Consider the following 23,250-nt stretch of genomic DNA (forward strand, 5'->3'; position numbering starts at 1 on the left):
TGGTTCTGACACTCGGGGAGCAGTGGTGACAGGCTGAGAGACTGTGTCGGGGCTCTGTGCCCCAGAGAGCTCTGGTCTGCAGTGCATCTCTCTGCAGCACTGCCGCAGTAGTGTGTGGGAGAAGCAGGGAGCGGCCAGTGGCTCTACCATTGGTTTGCTAAACCCAGGGTTGTGAGTTCAATCCTTGAGGAGGCCATTGAGGGATCTGGGGCAAAAATTGGGGCTTGGTCCTGCTTTGAGCAGGGGGTTGGACTAGATGACCTCCTGAGGTCTCTTCCAACCCGAATATTCTATGATTCTATGACCCAGGAGCTGTTCCCTGCTGAGCCAGGCCACGAAGGGTGTGATATGAAACTGAGTGGCCAAGCCCGCCCTGCTGGGTGAACATGGCCAGGCTTGGTGCCAAGAGTGAAGTCTTCCCCAGGGGGGGCGGGAGGGATCTTTCCTGAGCTGAGCTGCTGCACCAGATGTGTAATGGGAGCTCTTCCTGCCTTTGATCCTTCTCAGGATAAAATGCGCACGTCTGATTTTCGCAGCTTCTATTCTTTCCCCTGCTTGGCGATATGGACTCACCTGCAATTAGGGACATGTGTCTGCCAAATGCTTCATGCAGGAAAGAGGGCTATAATTTATTTCACAAACTCCAGGCTTCTTGTTGTTTTTCGGTGCATGGCGGGAAATGAGGTGAGTGCCCAGCGCCTTAACTCTCAACACGCCTGCTTTAGCCGAGTGAATTTAGTACAAGTGAAAAGGTGGCAGATGAACAGCCCTGGAGACTGAAGTCCCGTGTTTATCCCCAGATACAGCACAGCCCATGCAAGCTTCACTTCCCCTCCCCTCCAATGTGCCTCAGTTCTGATAATAACTTTATCAGCGTCACTTTGGCCCATTCTCCCTTTGGCCTAGCTGCCGAGGCTGCCTATGGATTAGCCCTAGAGCTAAACTGGGCTTTGGTGCAGTGGGGCTCTGACAAGAGTCAGACTTGCATGTTCTGAGATTCCACCCGAACGCCAGGGTTTATTCATACATCGATGTACAGCTGGAAAACAAGCCAGCTTGGTCCAAAAGCCACTTGGCACTAACCCAAGGCTCCAAGCAACATGCATCCAGTGAGCGCGGGTTTGCGTGCACACACCTTAAACTACCAACTGCCACTTTCCAGCTTATCCAAGTGCTTGAATGGTCATTCCCGACAATTTCCACCTGCTAGCTCCAGCCCTGGCAGTTAGCCAATGCCTAAGAAGCAGATAACCCTATTCCAGTGCAGTGTTTAAGGAAGTTGCTTCACCTGTAGCTGTGCTCTCAAAGGTTTGTTCGCTACCACAGAACTCCCTCTCTCTCTGAGGGAGGAATGGTACGAGCTGTGAGGGACTGGAGGTCTCGAATCCAGGTCCATAGGTCCCGAGACAGTGTTTGGGCTGCAGCTCCCTGGACCCACTTGAGAGGGGGCCACCAGAGCTCTAGCTCATCTTAGGCTTGTTGAACCCCAGTCTCCTGGCCAAATTCCAACTCCAGATGTAACCGTATCCCTCTAGGAACAAAGAATGCAGGCCATACTTACAGGATGAGGGGGTTCTATCCTGGGAAGCGGGGACGACGAAAGAGATTTGGGAGTCGTGGTGGATAATCAGCTGAACATGAGCTCCCAGTGTGACGCTGTGGCCAAAAGAGCTAATGCGATCCTGGGATGCATAAACAGGGGAATCATGAATAGGAGTACAGAGATTTTACCTCGGTATTTGGCACTGGTGTGACTTCTGCTGGAATCCTGTGTCCAGTTCTGGTGCCCACAATTCAAGAAAGATGTTGATAAGTTGGAGGGGGTTCAGAGAAGAGCCATCACAATGATTAAAGTATTGGAAAATATGTCTTTTAGTGATAGACTCAGGAAGCTCAATCTATTTAGCTTAACAAAGAAAAGGGTTAAGGGGTGACTTGGTTACTGTCTATAATTACCTATATGGGAAACAAATATTTAATAACGGGCTCTTCAATTTAGCAGAGAAAGGTTTGACAGGACCAAGTGGCTGAAAGTTAAAGCTAGACAAACTCAGACTGGAAATAAGGCACACATTTTTGACAGTGAGGGTAAGTAATCACTGGAACAATTTACCAAGGGTTGTGGTGGATTCTCCATCACTAACAATATTTAAACCAACATTGAATGTTTTTCTAAAAGAGACAATCTAGGAATTATTTGGGGAAGTTCTATGGCCAGTGTTATACAGAAGGTCAGACAAGCTGATTAAAATGGTTCCTTCTGGACTTAATGGATCCTTGCCATGAAACTTCAGAGCAGGAAACCCTGATGACAAAGCAAGATTTCAAGTGATGCAGGTTTCCCGAAACCCTGGCTACCTAATTCAATCACTTATAAATTATACATGGTAAGTCTGTTGACACAGACAAATTAGGATCTGAGATGCAGGGCTGTACTATATTCTCTGGGCCAACTGAAAGTTTGGATGGAGGATGGGAATAAGGTCAATGAAATGAAAACCAGGACATTAAATGTGAGTGAATTAAACAACCACCATCTCCTGCAGATCAGTTCTCAGAGAGAGAACTCACCTCTAGGCACATCTGTTCTGATCCTCTGGCCCAGCCCACAGAATGGCTAATGGCTACCACCTCTACTGGACGATAGCTATGCACCTCCAATGCACTTCACCAGCATTAATGAATGAATCCTCCCAATACCCCAATGAAGTGCGTAAGCATTATCCCTATTTTACAGGTAGGGAAGCTGAGGCAAAGAGATCAGGGGCTTGATTCAAATCTCAATAAAACCAAAGGGTGTTTTTTCCACTGACTTCAGCAGGCTTTTGATGAGGCTCTGTATGACTTGCCGAAGGCCAGAGAGGCAGTCCATGTACAAGATGAGGATAAGAATTTATGCGTGGTTGGACCACAGTCCAGTGCTCAGTGCATTAAACCAGTGGTTCTCAAACCGCTTCATATTATGGATCTGTTCTTAGGATACCTGCAGGCATGCCCTCGTGAACACGTCCTGGCCTAGCCGTTCCATCGCAGCTCTACACCTCCCCACCAGCAACCGTAGTGCTTGATTACAGAAAAAAGGTGTAGGGATGAAGATGATGTGACAGAAAAATTAATCTGCTTTGAAGCAATGGATCTGGCTACTTGGTTCCACCCCCCTATTTCATACCTGGGCTGTGCGTGTCTTCTCCCCTGGTGTGGGACTTTATGGTCTTCTGCACCAGATCTCTTCCTGCAGCCCCTGTTGCTCTGATTTCTCCAGGTCGCTTTGCCGTTTGTTTCCATTCTCCTGTGTATTTGCAACGCCTCCAACTTTATCATCATCATCCACTAATCTGCTCAGAGCTGTATTTACACCCACATAAAGGAAATGAAGCTGCAGAGAGAGACGGTTTTAGTTGACCAAAAAAGCCCCAAAAGGGCCATAGACTGGGCTAGAACTAGTCTGGTTGAAAGCATCTTTGTTTGGAGGCTGATGGACGTACCATCATTTTACTAACAGAAGCAGCTCTAGGGACCCCTAGTGGCCATGGCAGATCACAGCCTGACGTGTACTGCACTACAAGGAATGAAGGGGGAAAAGCAACCTGTGACCAGGTACAATGATGCCTTAGGTGGGATGGATTTTTGGCTAAGGTTGCAGGATTCCAAGCCACCGGATGGTGGCTTGGCTGAGGGAGTCTGCCTAGAAGCTACCACTTTCCAGTATTGCTCGTGGAAAGGCAGATGGGACCAGACCCCAGTCGCAATGAAATCAACAGATCAGGCCCAGAGAACGGTGAGAAACCAGACACTATTCCCAGTTACCGGGAATAGACGGAGGCCCTGGAATTGCCACCAGCTTCTCAAGCAGCTGCCTGTGCTTATGGCCGGGTCTGTCGCTGACCCACCAGACTCAACAAGATCCCATTAAAAGAAGCAACAGTGCTGAGTTTGGGATGAAAAGCTTGGGGCTGTGTGGGAGGGAAGGTGATGGGAGAGTGAAAATTTCCGCAGCAGCACAATAACAGTAGATTACATAATAACATATTGCCTCATCCTCTGCTGCGGCTGGCATCTCCGGAGGAGTAATTACAACTATGCCGCACATTTAAGTAAAATATTATCACATTAGCCTGAAAATCCTATAATTAGCTCTCTCCCAAGCATGTGCCAAGGTCCCTTATTATACTTTTTTTGCCCACAAGGAAAATATTGTGAAATTTTTTAGCGTGACAGACGATTCTAGGAAAACAGAAGGAGATGGGGGGACTGCGACCAAAGCTAAAAAAAAAAATAAACCACTCCTGAATGGCCACAACCGTAGGGAGTGAGAAGGCACGGGAGGAAAGAGAACACTATGTGAAACATTTTCATTATACGGGTTTAAATGCCTTGCAGGGTTGGAAATTATCAGACTCAGGTCAACATTTGCAAACCTGGGACCTGATTTTCAGAGCACCCACAGCCTCCCATTGTGCAGCTGGGGGCCTAAAGTGAGAGCCCCGAATCCCTATCTAAGCTGCTTCGTAAGTGATCCAATTTTCAGAGGTGCCGGTCTCATGGTTCTCCCATTGACAGGAAGGAGATTTGTGGTCTGCTCAGTCCTTCTGGAATATCAAATCACTTGCCTAAATATGGATTTAGGAACCTAATTTTAGGTACCCAGCGTTTGAATATTTTGCCGTAAGAGCCTTTGCAAATGGTACTTTTGCTTTTTAAGTTGACACACGTGGTGCGATTGATTGAACTTGACTGATGCTTTTTAATATGACACCTAGATAGTACAGTGATGGATACATTAAAAAATGCCTGAAATAGAGCCATTAGACTCACGTCATCTGCTTTTTAAGTGCAGCCACTTTTAATGCGGGACATGACAGCTGGTCTGACAGGGCACAGTACCACAATGCTACAGTTTAGGACAGGAAGTGAAGAAAAGTGCTGTGCTCAATTGTAATCTCCAGGGAAGGCAATGGGGGTGAACAGACTGGAACCATCTCAACTAGACTATGGCCAGCCCTACGCCCTGACATTGCATCAGGAAGTGCCAGGAGAATGAGCAGAAATGGTCAGGATGTCCGTTCTGCAGTTCACCCAAGAGGTGACTCCCTGGCAGTGTCAAGCGTCCCCTGACGGAATGCTGGCTCAGGCATTGGCTCCGTAATGAATCCGATGAAAGAGCATTGCTCAGAGACGCCCCAACAACACGTCCTGCAGTACCTCACTGTTCCTGAAGACACGGTTTCAGGCCGGAAGGGACCATCGTGATCATCTAGTCTGACTTCCTGCACATTGCAGGCCACAGAATCTCACCCACCCACTCCTGTAATAGATCCATAACCTCTGGCTGAGTTACTGAAGTCCTCAAATCATGATTTAAAGACTTCAAGTTACAGAAAATCCACCATTTACACTAGTTTAAACCTGCAAGTGACCTGGGACCCATGCTGCAGAGGAAGGCAAAAAAAACCCAGGGTCTCTGGCAATCTGACCTTGGGGGAAATTCCTTCTCGGCCCCAAATATGGTGATCAGTTGGACCCTGAGCATGTGGGAAAAACCTACCAACCAGACATCTGGGAAAGAATTCTCTGTAGTAACTCAGAGCCAGGACCGGCTCTAGGCATCAGCAAAGCAAGCATGTGCTTGGGACGGCACAATTCCAGGGGCGGCATTCCGGCCACCCTTTTGGGCGGGGGGGGGGGGGGAGGGGCGGCAGTTGTGCTCTCGGAGTTTGGGGAAGCAAATTTTTTTGCTTGAGGTGACAAAAAACCTAGAGCCGGCCCTGCTCAGAGCCCTCCTGAAGTGGTCTCCCATCATGGGCCGTTAGAGATATTTTGCTACTAGCAGTTGCAGACTGGCTACATGCTATTGCAGGCAGTCTCCTCATACCATCCTCTCCATAAACTTATCAAGCTCTTCTTGAAGCCAGTTAGGTTTTTTGCCCCCATTACTCCCCTTGTGAGGCTGTTCTAGAACTTCACTCCTCTGATGGTTAAAAATCTTTCTCTGATTTCCAGTCTAAACTTGTTGATGGCCAGTTTATATCCATTTGTTCTTGTGTCCATATTGGCACTTACCTTAAACAACTCCTCCCCCTCCCTGGTATTTGTCCTGCTCACATATTTATAGAGCACAATCATATCTCCTGTCAACCTTCCTTTGGTTACGCTAAACAAGCTAAGCTCCTTAGCTCTCCTCTCATAAGGTAGGTTTTCCGTTCTTCAGATCATCCTAGTAGCCCTTCTCTGCATCTATTCCAATTTCAATTAATCTTTCTTAAGCATGGGAGATCAGAACTGCACACACTATTCCAGATGAGGTCTCACCAGGGCCTTGTATAATGATACTAACACTACCCTGTCTCTACTGGAAATACCTCTCCTGATGCATCCTAGGACTGCATTAGCCTTGGAAATCTCACATCCCAAATACTGAATCCAGTTTCACAGGTACGTATAATCTGAACACCTTTCTAATCTCATCAGACTGTGACCTGGAATAAAAGGTTTTGCTGGCATCTTGCTGAAAGGCATTGCTGGCATCTTTATGACATTTGCACTTTAACGAGGAACCCAGTGGCAGAAGGTGTGACCCACTCAACTTGCCATCCTGATGTTATGCTGATTCAGCAGCCAGAAAACAAACCTTACTGTAAACATTAAGGGCCAATTTTCTGTGTGCGTGCCCATTCCGCGTGAAAGATGCTGTGGAGAGTCCTGTGGGCTGGAGCCATCTGCTTCTCCATTGAGCAGGTTCAACAGGGCAGCCGCAGAGCAGGTAGGTCAGATTCGATGATCACGATGATCCCCTCTGACCTTAGAATCTGTGAAAAGCTTTGTCACATTCCCTGCCAGCACTTCTTGACCCTGAACTGCCGAGACCACCTCTGAGGACTGGGGAAGGGAGAGGATTCTTCAGTCTCCTTGGCCCACTTCCTTGACCTCTCTGCTAGGGCTGCCAACTGTAATGTGGACATTGTACACTGGGAACTTCACTACAACCACCAAACTAACTTCCCATAGGCCACTGAATGGTCAACAGACAGTGATAACTTTTGGTCATTCACTACATTCTTGGGATAGAGTTAAGAACATAAGAACGGCCATATTGGGTCAGACCAATGGTTCATCCAGCCCAGAATCCTGTCTTCTGACTCTGGTCAAAGCCAGATGCTTCAGAAGGAACAGAACAGGTAATCATCAAGTGATCCATCCCATCACCCATTCTCAGCTTCTGGAAAGCTTCTGAAGTTGAACCTTCAGCCTATAGACTTAAGGGTTTCTGTCCCTTTACCAACCTGGTCACAAGGGCTAGGTACTCAGAAACAGTCACCTGAGATCTGTGCTTAAAACGAATACATGCACCTGCAGTGTGACCAACAGGAAGCTGAAAGTGCAATGACCCGTTTTGTGAAGGACATGTCTTACAGGTGGATTTTGATGCCTGTTCTGGAAAGTTCCACCACAGTGTTTGTAAACATTCAACATGTTAAAACCCTGCTCTGTGCTGCAAGACCAGCTTTCCAGCAGGACAGACACTGCCGGCTGTCCCTATCACCACTGATATCATCAGTGATGGCTTTTTCTTTCAGTGAGATGAGCTCGTCATCACCAGCAGTCGAAATTTGCTTTAGACGAACACATTCATCAACAAAATCAAACGCTCACACAGAAAAGGAACACAGCAGGGACACACACGGTACCGAAACAAATCCACTGAAAAAGTCCCAATTAATATTTGTGGAAATTATTTTTTTGCATTATTCACCTATTTCTACTAAAAAGCATCTCTAGTGTTCACACACCTACCTTCTTTCTACTCCCTTTCCTGGCTCCTCTCTTTTCCTTTCTGCAATTCATTATGGTTCGTGCAAGAGCCTTCTCCTCTGTAACTCTGGCCATCTGGAACAGACTTCCTGGAACTATTCCTTTCACTGATTTTCCACCTCTTTAAAAATCCCATGTAAATACAGGATGGGCCCTACTCAGAATGCAGGATCTGAGCAATCTCCAACTTGACTCATCTCTGTTGAAAACATCTCAAATTCCCTCCTCACCTATTAATAGCTTTAACTCTGAATGCTTTAATTTATTCTCCATACAATGGCTTATGCCGCTGTTTCCTGTAACTTGTGCCCTTGATTGCCCACTCTCTGGAACTAAATTCAACTCTGTAAACCAGCTGAGAGGCTGCATTTGTGTGAAAGATGCTGGACCAACTCAAATTGCATTGTACTGTTTTTGGTGTGTCTGAGGACTGAGAAAGCTACTTGTGTTACACGTGTTACCCAGCTTTGCTTATGTTTGTTTTCATTTCACTCGGTGCCAAAGGACTATTCAGTTACAACAGTGCGAAAAGCCTTCAATCACATTTATGAGAGCACGGACAAAATTAATTGTGCAGATATCCTGCTATGCAGACAGCTCCCTGAGCTATTCCTGGACAAGACAGCCCTCATCACTTATTGCTACTGAAAGGAAATACCCAGGCTAGGTAGCCTTAGTCAGTCACCAAGCTTCCTGGCAGGTAATATCTCACCAGGCCCACTCCTTCTCCAAATCATTAACTCCACAGCAATCGCACGCAATAGATGGGTGATCGACTGCGTTGGTAACTATAGGCCCAAAAAGTGCTCGGAGCTCCCATTGACTTCCATGGGAGCTGAGGATGATCAGCACCTTGCAGGCAGGCTCTGTGGAAGTTCACTATTATTATCTGAAATGTATATTGCAGGAGTACCTGGATGGAGGCCATCCCCGGATTAAGGACTCATTGTGCTAGGCACTGTACAAACAACAGTCCCTGCCACAAGGGGAAAAAAATGAAATGAGCGAGACTGGCTGTTTTTCACTGCAGCGCAGTGCCTTGATGGTTTCATGTTATTTTGTCTCCATAAATGGCTCCCTAGGGGAATGGGGATTTGTTCAAACAGAGATATTGATCTTTATCTGCACACTTCACTGTGCTCAGCACGAGCGCTGGTTAGAATTTTTCATTCCAGAATATTTTTCAATGAAAAATGCCCCTTCCCATCCATCCCCAAACAAAAACTTTCTATAGATTCTCATTTTGTTCAACATTTTCAGATTTTCGGACTTAATCCCCGTCCTCCCCAAATCCTTTGTTGTTTTGTTTCCCCCTTTGTCTCCCTTTTTGATTTGTCCATTTTGCCATTGGAGGAGAGGAGAGGAAAGGAACAGAATGGAGGCGGGGGATGAAAAAAAAAAATCAAACATTTTTGTGGAAGATTTTTTAAAAAAACAAAGTGTGCTGAAGTTTCCCATGAAAATCAATTCCTATTTTTCAAGCAGTTCTACAGAGCACGCCAGTTGTAGAGGCATGGCAGGAAAGGGGGCAGGGATTTTCCCACGGACACAGGCAGAGGTGGGAATAGAACCCAGGTCTCTGAGCCCCGGTCCAGTGCTCCACCCACTGGACCTTCCTGCACAACCAGACTTTCCTAAGACAGTCCCGCCCCCACAAACTAATTTGCATAAAATTTGCATGCTCTTTGCTATCTCCCCCATGTTTGCCTCCCGCCTTTCCCCCTGCCCCTCCCAGTGTCTCCTGTAGGTTCTGACCTCCTCGAGCTCAGTGGGCCATTGGCTGCACCCTCCCCGCAATTAATCCTCTCCCTCTCCAACACACAAACCCACCTTCCCCCTTAATTGCCTCTTAGGGCTCAGGCTCCACTTCCCCACAGCCAGAGCCACCCCCTCACAGTGGCCTGGCCTGCTGCCCCAGGGTGGGGAACTCTGCTGCCAGGCTAGCCCAGCTCTGCCCCAGGGAGTGGGGAGCTGGGAGGCCCCTGCAGGACTCTCTCGGCTGGTCCCCGGCTGTGTCTCCTGCTTGGCAGGTAACCAGAAAGCCTGGAGAAGGCAGGAGAGCCAGAGTGAGGAGAGAAATGCTGGGGTGTCTTTTGGCCAAGAGCCGGAGTCTAGGTCAACCTGCGTGTGCAACCCAAATGCACAGCAATACAGAGCTGAGGTGACAAGTGTTACACAAAGATCAAATCTGCACTCAGGGCCTCAGCCAGGGTTTACATGGCTCAGAACCAGCCATAAAAACTTCCCCCCAGCCCTTTTCCCCTCCCAAATTCCCCCTCCTGATGTTTCAGTTTGTACCCCGTGCCCTGCTGTTTTCCCAGATGCCCCCCCCCCTTACCAGGGGAACCAAAACCATCAGCACCACCCATCTCCAAGATGCCCTCCCCATGCCCCCTTGCTGGACAGGGAGTCTAGGCAGAGTTTTGAGCAAACAACTGGATTTCGCATGGCTCTGGATAGCCCGACATTTAGTGCTGGAACATCAACCCTGAGACTGATATCCTCGGTGTACCCAAAGAGCAGATGCAGCACAAGGAATAGCCATGCAAGCTTCCCCGCCCAAGAGCTTCACGCCTGAACTGGAGGGGCCCATCTCTAGGGAGGAGAGGGGAGTCCAGTCTCTGTGGCACATGCAGTCTTTTGACCACCACTCCTCTGAGATTGCCAGCAAAGGTGCCAATCAGCCCCACTTCTATGCGCTGCAGATACTTGTCCATTAGGAACCAGAATGAGTTTGCCGACACATTTCACACAGGCAACACGCTGCAACACTGCACAACTGCTACTTGGGGCTGGATTTGAACCGACAGCCTAGAGGGGAAAACATCCATGCCTCATTGCTATTCCCACCCTGCTGTCCCCAAAACGTCTTTCCCAGCCTCAGTATGGTATCCTATATCGCCTATGTACCCTAATTAGCACAGTGGTCTCCAAACTGTGCGGTGCGTCCCCCTAGGGGGGCATGGAGGAACGTCTGGGGGGGCGTTGGGGTCCAGGCCAGGCCCCACGAGGGGGCGGGAGGGAGTGCCACCCAGCCCTGCTCTGTCCCCAGCTCTGTTCCGGACCAATCCCCCCACCCTTGGCCACCGTGTCTTCTCCCCAGTTCCGCTCCTGGCCCCCAGCCCAGCTGCACCTCCACTCCTGGGCCGGGAGGAGGCGACCGGGGGGGAAGACACGTTCTATCACTGGTAAGGGGGAGGCGCGAGAGTAAAAGTTTGGGGACCACTGAATTAGCGACTGAAGGGTTGCTCAAGAGTGTTGGGCTGCTGCCACTGCATTTAAACCAATGCCAGCAAAATCATAAATAAACATGTTTCAGAGGAGCAGCCGTGTTAGTCTGTATTCGCAAAAAGAAAAGGAGTACTTGTGGCACCTTAGAGACTAACCAATTTATTTGAGCATGAGCTTTCGTGAGCTACAGCTCACTTCATCGGATGCATACCGTGGAAACTGCAGAAGACATTATATACACAGAGACCATGAAACAATACCTCCTCCCACCCCACTCTCCTGCTGGTAATAGCTTATCTAAAGTGATCACTCTCCCTACAATGTGCATGATAATCAAGGTGGGCCATTTCCAGCACAAATCCAGGTTTTCTCAACCCCCCCCCCCCAAACACACACTACACATTCACGAACTGCAGGCAGATACAAGCATTTGGGAAGACAGGTCAGCCCTGCCTGCATCTCTGAGCTGCTGTAAGTACATTTTCATGAATCTGTCTCTTTACACACAGAGTTCCCTGTCTCTCCTATTCCCAAAGCTCCAGAACTACTTTGTGAGAGACTTTTAACCTCTCGCTAGCTGGCATTTCAGACGTGTGTGGGTGGTGAAGCCAGCACAGCAGAAGACACTGACAACCTCGCAGCGCAGCGGATGTGCTGAAAGAAACAGGTTAGAAAGGAGGACTACAGATCACTGAACTTCCCTCACCAGACGTCTCTTTCTCTCGGATTCAAATGCTCTGGGACGGGGTGCTACGTAAGTCTCTGGAGAGGGCGGTGAGTGGCTGGCCTGGGGCAAATGTTTTCTGAAACATACCTGTTATATTCATGGCATACAAGAAGTTAGATAAAAAACAGTACTCTTTCTGAAAGGCTGCAACTTAACACTACTTTAACACACAAGAAAACAGGGACAGACAAAACAGGCTGCTCCCTGAGACACAGAGGCACAACTCAAGCCACCTTGCTCTAGGCTGGCTCTTTGCAAACTGCCTGCTGAAGAACCAGATTTCATGCTTCCCTACAGAGCTCCCTAGCCTGCAGGCAGGCCCAGGAACCACCTTAAAACTATAAACTATTACTTTAAGTGTAACACAGTTTTCAATACACTACAGTACTTCCACTTTCTCTGAGAAATCACAGGCTGGGGACAAAGCTGCTCAAATGCAGGTTGTACTGCAAGCAAATTCAAACAGATAACTGCTAGTCCTCTAGACACAAGCACAGGCAAACATTATGGGCTTCGGGCATTTGTTTTTAACAGTAGACTTTGAGAGCGACACCTTGGCTCAGGGGTTTGGTAATGGGACACGAGGCCTTTCAAACCCAGTCAGTAATGAGCAAGGGTTGTTACCAAGCGACGACTGTCCGGAGGCCCACGTGAACTGAGTTTGGGGCGTGGCTCAGTCCAATTCCCAAGTCACAAACACCATTACCACTGGCCCTCACTGATGCCCTTGTGCCCAGTCTCAACCAAGAGGTCAAGGACTGAGTGGGCACCTACCCTCTGCCCCACACAAGTGGTCCATCGAAGTCAGGGTTGAGTCACATGGGAGAACGTGGTGGGGAAAGCGGGTGTTGCTGAGGCTACCGGTGCTGTATCTATTGTGTGACTGGAGAACTTCCTTCTCCAGAGCTGCCATCTCCAAGAAACACTTACCTGCTGCAGCAGGTGGTGTTGGTGATTAGGTAGGAGACAGAACCAACACTCCCAGTGTGACGTTAGGGGGTGTGAAGATATGGAAGATGCTGCCTGTCACTGTCCAGGGCAACTGCACCCGTATTTCCCCCTTGGGGTCCATCAAGGCCAGCCACTCTTAGGTTTCTGGCTCTCCAGCCATCATCTCTCTTGGGCAGAGACGTGCATCTCTCTCCCTCCTGCCCAGGGCTTTTCCAGGCTGCACAGTTCTCTGCCTACACTGTGAAATCCCCCAAAATGAAGACTGCCTCAGCAGGCCTGTTGGTACACAATGTGTACTTACCAGCTGTTACACAGTACCACATGGCCCTTTCTCAGCAAGCATATTTATTCTCAAGGTGAAAGCGTTACCGAGGAAACATTAAAAGCAATAAAAGAACCTACACACATGCTAATTAGTGTACCAGAGATCACCCCGTCTCCAACAAGGGCGCTGGCCAGTAAACAGCTCTTCAGACCCCACTCAGGGGTTTTGCACTGCTTACGAGTTCATAACTGCTTTAGCTCAGAGTAAAGCATCCCCATGAAACTGAGAGTCACTCTTTAATACAGTTTCGGCTTTCTGGATCTGTCCTCATGTAACAGGTGATCAGCAGACAAAAGGTCCCCTCCGCCTTGAGAAGCTACGAAAGCTGAATTTTTGCATACCCAGAGGAGTTGACGTTTGAGTGTACTTTCCCCTTGAAGCTTCCTGGGAAACCCACTTAGCTTTAAAAAGCTCACATTGTTCCAAAGGGTCCTTTGAAGCTCATAACACTTCCCAGGGTTTACATTAGTCTTGGTTTCCTCCGTAAAGAAGTTACATGCAATCCCGCAATAATACATATACATTTGTATTTTTAATACAATGAATTCCTAAAATACTTAAATGTAATTCATAAAAGTTTAATTCAATAAGGTTTGTCCAGGATATCCGTCACACTGCCTTTCAAATAAGAGTAAGGGCATGCGTCCTGGTGTTCCAGCCAAATTTCAACTCAGATAATTACATTTGACTTCCTGCAGCTAAAATATTCCCTTCAGTTTCAATTAGATACAACATGTGCCATTTCCTGTTGTGTACTGTTAAACTGTCACCACTTTGCACCACAGAAGTGGCTGCATTTCAACAGCTGTTAAAGTGATCTCAAGCTTATATGTAAAGCTGTATGTAAACCTTACAAAGTGCTTTGTGATACAAATGGATGATGTGAGTCATATGAAATGTAAGATACTAGATTATCTAAATTACTCTGTATTTGAGCCTCAGAACTGCATATCATATATCTATTTTGTGTCTAGGTACTCATTAAAGGCAGTTTTCCCAAGTTGGCTATAGATGCTTTGTTTTTTATTTCTATTTTTTCCCTTCTCTTATAAAGAGATTTGAAATCAGTATGGAATAAGGAGTTGCAAAATATAACCTCCCTCCCCAACCCCCCCTTCAGATTCTTCTAACAATATGTCTAGCATCTCTGGAGCAAATTGCAATTCAGATTCAGGTTGGCAAGGTTTATTGTTCCCCCTTGTAAACTGCCAGTGACCTAAAGCTAGTTTTCAACATTCTGCTATGTTTTGTCCAAGGAGCGAATTGATAAATTTGCAATGATTAATGCTGCCCTGTGTCTGTCCTTGAAATAGGTCTGTCTGCTCGAGAAGAGCCATTGTTTGTTTTAAGAAGCCTTTGATTTTACTTCACCTTGCTTTACCTCTTCAGAATTTGATTCAACGAATATGCAAAAACACCACATGTCTGGGTGCTGCCAGATGACAGACTGTTCAGGGATCTTGGCCTTGCAGGTTAATTTACAGTGACGTCATCGGTGGTTGCAACCTAGTGAAAAATAACCAGGGTGCTCATTTCTGCTGAGGTAAACAGCAAGGCTTACTGAGCTAGGTTAATATATCATAACAAATCTGTGGTCACCTTCATGGGAGTGCTATGCTGCGTGTCATGGCCATTCGGAACTTCAAGTGACAGTTGAGATAATGTTTCCTGCTCCAAAAAGCAAAGGCCTCTGCCACCTAAGAATCTCCACCAGTTGATAGCAGTATAGGGCCTATGTGACACACAGTTGAGCACTACTGATTCCATTCAGCAGAAGACACACACATACACTAGCCAGGTCATTGCAATAGTCCCCAGGCCTGCTTTTCAGAGAACCCAAAACTCCTGTTGAAGTCAGCGGAAGCTGCAGATGATCAGCACTTCAAAAATCAGGCTCTCGTTATCTTCATGAGAAACACACGGCTACTGCTTTATCCAAGCCATGCATTTCTCAAGTGTATCAGTGGCTTGTTTATTTGCTGGGAACATTTTAAAGAGGCCGTGAACCTAGAGGTCCAGAAAAATGGTATTCACCCCTAATAAGCGAATCAGGAAGTACAGATTTGCACATGTCCTTAGTTGCTTAACATTGTCCCAGAGTTCAGTAACTTCCTGACTCATCCCACGTCTGCTTTCAGTCATTTATAAGCTAGGGTTTTCTTCTTTTGGAACAGAATGTTATGGCACCAAGCACTAGCTATCAGTCATCATTTACCTCTCCTTGACCTCTAGGTAACATTCCTGCCTAGTCCACGCTCTTCCCCTGTCGTCTTCTTGCCACACAGGGTACAGAAAACACCCTCGACTCTCCACCGGTTTCTAATGCACCCATCATCATCGTATCCAGGTGCCACTGACAGGGATTAGCACACTAGGACCATATTCTCTGCCCTTCTTGCTGTGTTTCCGAAGGATCATTCTGGTAGGTTGTGTACATGAGAAAGGATGCTGGGGTTGCTTTTGGCCCCCTTTATTAAGGAGAGGCCTGTACAAAGAGAGGAGTCTTCTACTGAGTACTCTGAAGGTGGCAAGGCTCACACTCAGCCTCATCTCATCTCCAGTGGTAGGGCGCCGAGGACCCTGTATCAAGAATGCCTTGACCCAAGGAGAATTGTGCCCTGAGCTGCCAGCAGCATCATCCCTCCTGACTGTAATCCTCTTGCAGGGGGGCAGAGAGAGGGGGAAGCCTAGAGGTGGCTGAAACTAGCTGTCTTCACCTAGCTACCTCCAGTAACCATATGAACGCAGCCCCTTTAATAATTCCATTATGCACCAAGAGGACCTTTGGAAAGACAGGTAGTGGAGGACAGATTTTCAAGTTGCTGGGTGAAGATTCACTACCTTTCCCATATATATCATCGGTCGAGGAACTGCCATGGTTAACACCGCACCGCCACTGCACTCTGCCCTATATAGGCAGAGATAAGGCACCTTTCCCCTCTAGTGCAGGGGACATCCAAATTTTGCAACCCCCTCAAGTGCCATTTTGGCAACTTGCCAGCATCCTCAGCACTGATCCGAAGTGTCCTAAAACTGCACATAATTAAGTCACCCATCATATCAGCTGGGCCTGGATCTCCCTTGATAGCAGAGTAAAAATCACTTCCTGTTTGCACATCCCAGCAATAAACACCTGGCCTTACTCACAGAATATCAGGATTGGAAGGGACCTCATGAGGTCATCTAGTCTAAATAACGGCTCATAGCAGGACCAATCCCCAATTTTTGTCGCAGATCCCTAAATAGCCCCCTCAAGGATTGAACTCACAACCCTCAGTTTAGCAGGCCAATGCTCAAGCCACTGAGTTATCCCTCCCCCCTTGGTCAGATTTGTCCTCTCATAGGGAGAACATGGCTGGGAACCATGTATTATGACCCCCAAAACACTTATTTGGTTTGCACCTAATACTTAGGTCGACATAACCACGTTCTCAGGCATGTGAAAAATTCACACCCCTGAGAGATGTAGTTAAGCCGACCTAAGTCCTGGTACAGACTCTGCTAGTCTCTTAAGGGGGTATGTTTACTACAGCAATGGAAAAACCCCTTTCTGTGCTGTAGGAGGAGGCTACAGTGGTGTAGCTGAGAGCTGCAGCTGTGCTGCTGTAGCATTACTGTGTAGACATGCTCTTAGACCAGTGGTGGGAAACCTGTGGCCCCTCAGGGTAATCCACTGGCGGGCCGCGAGACAGACAGTTTACACTGACTGTCTGCAGGCACGGCCGCCCGCAGCTCCCAGTGGCCGCGGTTGCTGAAGATGGCTGCCATAGCACACGGACAGCCTACTTGGTGCTAGAGGTGGCTTTTATGAGGTGATCTATCTGCAAAAGCAGGCTTAGGATTGTCAGAGAGTCAAAAATCACACACACAAAGAGGGAAAAATACAGTGAGAAACTTTGCTCTACTGATTTGGAAACATACACGCTAGCCCCAGGACAGTATGGGATGAGTGAGACGCACGATCCTGGGAAGTGAAACTGGTCCACCTAGTCCACTGTCCTTTCCCTGACTTTTCCAGTACCACCTGCTTCAGAAACAGGGCAAGAACCCACGTAGCAGGCAGGGGTGGGATAATGGAGTCCACAGGCAATGCTTCCTCGTGACTCTCTTTAGTCATAACACCTAGGTCTTAGCATTTTTCAGCAGTAGATTTCAAAGTGCTTTACGAAGGAAGTCTATATCATTATGACCATTTTACAAAAGGGGAAACTGAGGAACAGACAGGTGACACAACTTGCCCAAGGCCACTTGCAGAGCCAGGAATAAAACCCCAGTTTCCCATGTCCCAGTCCAGTGCTATATTCCTCCTGCTCACATTGCTCTAAAGAGAAACCAGAGTATTTAGCAGTTGGTTTAGGCCCTGAACAAGGAAGAGTCATTTCCCTTCCCAAAAGTTTGCTTATTCTTTAGTATTTGCCATTACAATTCCAGCTATGCTTGCTCTCCGTAGGATTAGACGTTTCTTTCTTGGGTCTGACAGCTGCATGGTGACATCTATGGGGGCCTGGGCTGGGAGGCCAATTTCTCATTTCAGCCCGGGGTCGGATATATAGCGAGGTCAATACAGCCACACTAAGTGCAGAGTTTTTGGTGCAGGCTGTGGGTTGTCTCCTTTGGATTAGACATTTCATTTGTCTGGACCAGCTCTCCCAGATTGCCAGATGAAAGGAGTTTTTAGAACTTCCCATGTTGTTTTAGGGGCCAATTTTAAATGATGTCGTATGCCAGTGTAATACCGACAGACCCCAGTTGTCAGCAGGTGGGATCGAACCTGGGGCTTCTGGAGCTTAGTGCATGAGCCTCTACTGCATGAGCTAAAAGCCAACTGGCTCTTAGCTACGGCTGTAGAGAAGCCTCAGTCGCTCTCAGTGGTCTTGGTGCCACTGGATGGGACAGAACCCCCCCCCCCAGGCAGTGTGTGGGTTACACCAGCTTCATTCTTTAATGCTCAAAGAACAGTCACATTGTGAGCTCTTTGGGGCACGAACCGACTTTTTGTTCTGTGACTGTACAGCGCCAGGCACAGTGGGGTCCTGGTCCATTACTGGGGCTCCTGGGTGCTACCACAATACAACCAATTAATAATAATCAGTGCTCACGTACACGGCAGGGGTGTCAATCCAGCACCAAGATCCTTTTCTTGGCCGTGACCTTATGCCACTTATTTCAAAATGACCTGTCTATAGCTGCCTGCACTGCACTTGAAGGGGCCTGAGGGAGCAGAAGGCCTAGTGGGAAGAGCTGAGGCGGGAGCAGTGTTTAATAAAGCAATAAGAGGTCTTGAATTAGCTCTGCATGGGTCTTTAACTTCTTTAGCTAAAGAAAGGCACCTTCTGCAGTCCCACACAACCTCAAAATTAGCCTCTTGCTAGTGAGCTCTTTAGGGCTGGCTCCTGGACTCAGACTGAAAAGGCAATCTGGGCCTGTGCAGAGAACAGGAATTTGACCTCCCTGTGGTGCGGGGTGGACTACGTTTTTACCATTGTGCCTACTGGAGGGGGCAGTGCGGAGGTGTGCTGCCCTGGAGATATTGCAAAAAGGGTGTAGCATACCTCCCCCCTTCCCAGCCAGCCAGCTCCCCTGGTGCACAGATGGGGTGGAGCCACAGTTCTGATTACTCCCCTTTCCTCAACCCTCTCCCTGCCCCCTTTATAGCAAGTCCCGCCTTGCTAAGGGGCAGGGCGGGGACTAACTTGGCAGCAGCCCCCGTATCAGTGAGCTATTAGGTTGAATAGCTAGTTCCACCATGGAACAATTTATATTGCTCTGCATGTGTCGCCTGACCTCCAAAGCTTAGAACTGAATGAAAGGAGTATGAGCCAGGGGTTAGAGTGCTAGCTGGAGGCCTGGGATCAATTCCCTGCTTTGCCACACACCAAGACCTTGGCAACAAAAATGATTAGGGGTCTAGAACACATGACTTATGAGGAGAGGCTGAGGGAACTGGGATTGTTTAGTCTGCAGAAGAGAAGAATGAGGGGGGGATTTGATAGCTGCTTTCAACTACCTGAAAGGGGGTTTCAAAGAGGATGGCTCTAGACTGTTCTCAGTGGTAGCAGATGACAGAACAAGGAGTAATGGTCTCAAGTTGCAGTGGGGGAGGTTTAGGTTGGATATTAGGAAAAACTTTTTCACTAGGAGGGTGGTGAAGCACTGGAATGCGTTATCTAGGAAGTGGTGGAATCTCCTTCCTTAGAAGTTTTTAAGGTCAGGCTTGACAAAGCCCTGGCTGGGATGATTTAGTTGGGGATTGGTCCTGCTTTGAGCAGGGGGTTGGACTAGATGACCTCCTGAGGTCCCTGCTAACCCTGATATTCTATGATTCTAAGTCACTTTTAGTTACTCTGTGCCTCAGTTTCCCCACCTTTACCATGGAGATAACAGCACTTTCCTACTGCACAGGGGTGTGGTGATGACAAACACATTAAAGATTGTGAGAGGTTCAGATGTTTTTGTAATAGGCACCCAATAGATAGAATGAGGGGGAATAGAGATGGGGGAAATGAAGAAGCTATAATGCTCAGTAACAGCCAAAGCATTTATAAGATCTCTGAAGTAAGAAAGCATATGTGACTCAGCCAAAATTAAACTCCTGGCCTGCATAGTTTGATGGCCTAATTTTCTCATGTTGATTCAACACCTCTTGGCACAGTTCATGCCTAAATTCCCAGAAAAATCCTGAGTTAATCTATAATGAATTAATTCTCAACAACAAGCTCCAAAACTAAAAGAGTTATTTCCCCGACAGAAAGGGAGGTTTTGGTGAGTCAGACGCTTGCTGGCCATGTTAATGTTTTAAGTCTTACATCCAACCGTCAAGAACAAGCAGATCACAACTATCAATAGTGAGTCCTTCACTAGCACTTTGTATCTTCCAACCGCCGCATCACCGTCGTTTGTCCCCATCGTCGCGTGAAGGGCTATAGGTTGGAATGATTATCCCTCATTTTACAGAGAAGACAAATGACTTGTACATAGCCACGAATCAATTTAGTGGGAGCGGTGGGATTAGAATTTAGGGCTTTCGAACTCTCCAGCCTGAGACCATTCCCCTAGACAACTCTGCCTGAACAGTTGTTCCCACATTCAATGGCTACTGAAGTCAATGGGAAGATGCCCACTAAAACCAATGGGAAGGCATTGGATTGGGCCCTTTTTGATTTTCATTAGGATGGGGCAGATTAACTTTGAGAGGCATGGTGGCCTAGTGGAGAGGTCACCGTATTAGGGCTCAGGAGAGCTGCATTCTACTCCCAACTCTGCCACGGACATGTTGGGCACACCACTTTATGGCTCTCTGTCTCATTAGCCCAATTGTAAAAGGGGAATCATGATATTTACTTCCTTTGTGATCTCCAGATGGAAAGGGCGATGCAAAAACTAGCTATTATTCACATTCCGGGTCTTCTACAGCCATGGCAGAACTTCACTGAAGTCCATGGAGTTCACCAGGGAAGAATTTGGCTCCGGGTCGTTTTGTATTTATCTGTGCTGCGTATTCTAATAACATACAAGAGCCTAAGCCAGACAGCAGTAATTATACTTGATGCTTGATCCAGATCCACCAATGTGGGCTGGCAAGTTACCATCATGCTGGACAAACAAAAAAAAATATTGTCAGTCAATTTTTTAACCGTGTCCCCAACCCTTTGCAGGTTGCCCGCCTTCTTAGGGCAAGACACTTGGAAATCCAGGGGAGTCTCTCCATTGACTTCAACGGGCTTTGGATTAGAGCTTCAGACAGTCCGCTCTCGGGGACAGTGCCTGGCTTATTGTGGGCACTGCTAGAATACAACTAAATAACAGTAATACATGTAAAAAAGTTCACTGCTTGCTTCCTGTGGACAGCATGGAAGGAGTGAGCAGTTAACCATTCCCAGCTCCTTTCTGCTCGCTCAGAGCAGTGAAAAAAGAGGAAGGATGGTTGGGTAGTTGGGATGCTAGCCCAGGCAGCCTTGGGTTCAATTCCCTACTCTGCCCCAGAGTTCCTTTGGGACTGCGGGCAAGGCACTTAATCTCTCCGGGCCTCAGTTCTCCATCTGTAAAATGAGGATAATACCCGGGGCGGGGTGAGGAGAAATGAATGCCAAATGGTGAGGTGTTCAGACACTATACCAGGAGTGGTGCAAGTGCCATAGATAGACGAAATTACATCTGGTTTTTAAACTGAGGGGCCGGGGAAAGCCGGCAGGTGCGGAGGAGCAGGTAGCCCTGACAGAGACATTCCTTAGGAGAGGCTCTATTAATGGGGAGTCTCTATATCCTAGCAAAGGGGAGAGGATAGAAGTTGATAAAGTACAGGTAGGCACTGAAGGGAAACAATCAAATGAAAAAGAGTCCCATTCAATTACATCCCATGAAGGCAGACAACTAAACATTGACAAGTTTTATAAATCCTTGTATACAAATGGTAGAAGTCTAAATACTAGGATTAGTCCTGGGGGAATTCTGCACCAAAAAAATTAAAAATTCTGCACACACGATTTTAAAATTCTGCAAAATTCTGCATATAATATAATATAATATATAATCACCAGTTTCAATCATTTTGGTACTTTATTTCAAAATACCTGTCAGCAAGTATGTCTATAACAATGCAGACAACAAAAAAGAAGATCCAGGAAATGTTTTCTAACACACAGATTCATTACTCAGCAGATTAATAAAGAACTTTGAGTAATAATTCATTTAAATTACAATATAGAAATGTATTTCCAGCTCCCTTTAGAAAGGATTGTGGGGAGTCCAGGGTAACAGAAGAGCTGAGAGAGAGAGAGGGAAGTAATTGCTAGGAAGAAGCCTGGGAGTGAACCTGGAGGGCTGTTGGGTGTGGGTGGGAGAAGTATGGAACAGTTTATTGGTGGGCGCGGAGGGATTGTTAGGGATTTGGGGAAATTCCCCAATGCATATTCTGGCTGACCCCTAGCCTCTCCCATTCAATCAGGGGAATCTTCCCCATCCCTGAGTGACCCTGCACTCCTAATCCCCATTCAGCCAGGCACATCTGTCCCGTCCCCACGTGTTCCTTCACCCCCTTCCCCTGTCCTCATGTGTCCCTGTGCCCCCTGCCATTCAACCCATGCCTCAATGCCATCACCCCACTAGCTCCTGTGCCCCCATGCCAGTCTGTCCCTCCACTCGCCCTTCTGTACCCCAGTCTGTGACCCCCCCAGTACCCCATTGTGCCCTGCTCTGTCTGTCTTCCCCATGTCTCCTTACCCGGCCCATTGGGCAGGGCGCTGTGAGGAATGAAGACTCTGACCCCTCCCTCTCCCCTATCTGCAGCCGGCTGCTCAAGCACTGAGCCAGCAGCGCTCTCTTCTGGTGTCCCAGCTACCCCTGGTGGGCAAAAGGTGTAACTGCAGCGCCTCTCCAGCAGAATCTATTTTCTGCAGAGAAAAAAATCTGCAGGAGACATGAATTCTGCATTTGCACAGTGGCAAAGAATTTCTATGGGAGTATAAATGGGGGAACTTTAGTGCCTGGTATTAAATGAAGACATTGATGGTAATAGGAAACATACAAACTTGGTGGAATGATGATACTCAATGGGATGGTAATACCGGGGGAATGACAGAGTAGGTCACACTGGGGGGGGGGGCACTATATGTGAAAGAAAGCATAGACTCAAATACAGTAAAAATTTTAAATGAGTCAAACAGTACTATAGAATATCTATGGATAGAAATTCCATATTGAATAATATGAGTATAGCAGTAGGAATATATACTATCAACCACCTGACCAGGACAGTGATGGTGTCTGTGAAATGCTCAGGGGGATTAGAGAGACTACAAAAATAGAAAACTCAATAATAAAGGGGGATTTCAACTATTCTCATATTGACTGAGTATGTAGCATCTCAGGACTGTCTGCAAAGATAAAGTTTCTGGACACCATTAATGACAGCTTCTTGGAGCAGCTAGTCTTGCAACGTACAAGGGGAGAGGCAATTCTTGATTTAGTCCTAAGTGGAACACAGGATCTGGTCCAAAAGGTGAATATAGCTGAACCACTCAGGAATAGCAACCATAGTGTAATTAAATTTAACATATGTGTAGAGGGGAAATATCAAAAGAAACCCACCAGAGCAGCATTTAGCTTCAGGAAAGGAAACTAATCTAAAATGATGATGCTAATTAAACAGAAATTAACAGGAACAGTCACAAGAGTAAAATGCCTGGAAGCTGCTTGGAAACTATTTAAA

General features: G+C 47.3%; 1 protein-coding gene across 4 annotated transcripts in view; it reads right to left on the reverse strand.

Annotated features, from left to right (window-relative positions):
• The window catches only part of LZTS3 (leucine zipper tumor suppressor family member 3), a 134,251-nt gene that overhangs the window by 70,457 nt on the left and 40,544 nt on the right, over nt 1–23,250 (reverse strand). For 2 of the 4 annotated variants that reach the window (XM_073342957.1, XM_073342956.1), the window contains exon 1: nt 574–740. The exons of the other annotated variants lie outside the window; for them this stretch is intronic. The gene's annotated coding sequence lies outside the window, so the exon portion shown is untranslated. Of the gene's footprint in view, nt 1–573; nt 741–23,250 lie in introns of those variants that run through there. 4 annotated transcript variants of the gene reach the window in all.

The sequence above is a fragment of the Lepidochelys kempii genome, chromosome 4, assembly GCF_965140265.1.
Source record: "Lepidochelys kempii isolate rLepKem1 chromosome 4, rLepKem1.hap2, whole genome shotgun sequence".
NCBI lineage: Eukaryota > Metazoa > Chordata > Testudines > Cheloniidae > Lepidochelys > Lepidochelys kempii.